This window comes from Pinus tabuliformis, chromosome J, assembly GCF_031772625.1.
Source record: "Pinus tabuliformis cultivar Carrire ecotype Pingquan chromosome J, CPIR1, whole genome shotgun sequence".
NCBI classification, from domain to species: domain Eukaryota; kingdom Viridiplantae; phylum Streptophyta; class Pinopsida; order Pinales; family Pinaceae; genus Pinus; species Pinus tabuliformis.
The window spans coordinates 21,979,445-21,981,972 of record NC_142295.1 but is presented as its reverse complement, the minus strand read 5'-3'; positions in this window follow the sequence as shown (position 1 = coordinate 21,981,972).

Sequence of the window (2,528 nt, the reverse complement as noted above, 5' to 3'; positions counted from 1 at the left end):
CCCTTTGCAATTTCTATTGTTGTTCCACCCACAGTAAAAACATACATTGTGGTGCTCATGCTATCTATATCAATTTCCATATCTAAGTCAAGTTATCCCAATAGAAAAAAATTTGAACCTCCAAACCACAATTCCCGAGTAGTAGTATCTCTCAATACTTGAGAATCCACTTTAGTGCCTTCCAATGCTCTTTACCTAGATTGTTCATATACCTACTCATATCTCCCACTACATGTGCAATATCTAACCTTGTGCACACCATCACATTCATCAAGTTGTCAATTGTTGATGATATGGAGCCTTGGACATGTGGTCTATCTCCTCCTGTGTCTTTAGATACATCTCCTTAGTCAATTTTAAATGAATATCCAATGGTGTACTAATTGATTTTTCAGCTTTAATTTTAAATATTTCCAACATCTTTTTTGTGTACTCATTTTGAGAAAATGTTAATCTATGACTTTTCTTGTCTCTTGTTATTCTCATTCCAAGGATTTGCTTTATTACACCTTAACCCTTCCTAGAAAATGAAATAGATAATTTTATTTTGAGCATATTAATATCTTGCATGCTATACCCTATAACAATCATGCTACCAACATATAATAATAAGCTAATATAGCTACCATTATCTATTCTTTTTAAATAAGTGTAGTGGTTAGATTAACATCTACTATAATGTTGTTCTATCATGAACTTATCAAACTTTAAATACCACTACCTTGGAGCTTTTTTTAAACCATATAAGCTCTTCTTCATCCAACATACTATTTTTTCCTTCCCTTTGACCTCATACTCCTGTGGTTGTTGCATATAAATATCTTCCTCCAACTCCCCATGGAGACAAGTTGTTTTTACATCTAACTTCTCAAGATGCAAATCTTCTACTACCACTAAACTTAAAATAGTTCTAATTGAAGTCATTTTCACAAAAAAAGAAAATATTCATCGAAATATAAAACTTTTCTATGCAAACTCCTTTACAACAAGTCTAGCCTTGTTCCTATTTTTGCCTCCCTCTTTTTTCTTCAACATGCAAACCCATTTATTATGTAATTCTATTTTACTTTCCAGTAAGGGGACCAAGTCCTAGGTTTGGTTATGTACCAAAGAGTCCATCTCTTCTTTCATGCCTTGCTCCCAATTCTTTCTCGGTCACCAAAATCATTCAACAAAACATAATATAACAAAGGAGAGTATTTTTCAGGGATCTACTTATTCTAGTAGATCTTCTAACATCACATGTAGGAGTTTGAGGTACATGTTGTTACTATTGTTGTCGAACATTTTGATTTTCTAACACCTTTGGAATTTATTTTTCCATGATTTCATTAATCATTGTGCAATATTCTTCTCCTTTTTCTATTTCTTTCTTTTCAACTGATCTTTGTACATGATCTTCTCATTGAATAACACGTCTCTAATCCTAGTGATTTTGTGACTTTCATAATCTTGTAAGCAATAGTCAAAATACTTAACTCCATATCCAATAAAAGTACACTTCTTGTATTTTCCTTGCAAGGTCCATGTTTGTCTTGTTCATCCTTTTTGACACACCATTTTCTTGTGATGTTCCTCGAACTATCTTATCTCTACAAATCTCATGGTAAGAATAGTAACTATCAAACTCCTTGCTACAAAATCCACCTTCATTATATGATCTGAGACACTTCAACCCATTTATAATCTTATTCTTAACTAAATGTTTCCATTCCGTAAGAGTATCAAAGACATCTTATTTGTTTATAATGCAATAAAGCCAAGTTTTCCTAGTTGTATCATCAATAAAAGTAACATAATAATAAGAGGCGCCAAGAGACAATAAATAAGTCAATCCCCATACATCTAAATGCACAAGCTCTAACTTCTCAGTTTCCTTTTCCTTCTCAACTCTGATACATCTAACTCATTTTTGTTTTTCATAAACAAAATTCTCACAAAAAATACAAATCAACCTTCTTCAAATCTAGCAACAATTTCCATGAGTGGAGAATCTGCATCCCCTTCTCACTCATGTGTTTGAGCCTATGATACCACAATGTTGTATCCCCCCATAAAAGATAAAGAAATAGAGAGGTTAGCATTATTAGCACAAAAATAAAATGTACCTCCCTTCTCTCATTTTGCTATTATCATAGGTCCTCTAGTGAACTTCCATGAAATTTTTGTAAATATAATTGTACAACCTTCACTTCCCAACTTCCGTATTGAAATTAGATGTTTTCTTAATTTAGGAACACATCTTACCTCTTTCAAAAACCACTGGTTTCCATTCTATAATTTTTTCCATACCTTACTCTTTCCAATAATTTTACATGGTTCCTCTTTACCCAAATAAACCTATTCAAAATCACCTTGAACATAATCTTGAAAATAATTCCTATGGGTGTGGCATGAAATGAAACCAATAAGTATATCACCAAAGAATCAATAATGTTACCTACTAAAAGGATTAAAACATATTGTAACACATCACCTACTACATCTCCTTCCTTATTATTCTCCTATTGTACTACTCCTTTTTTTTC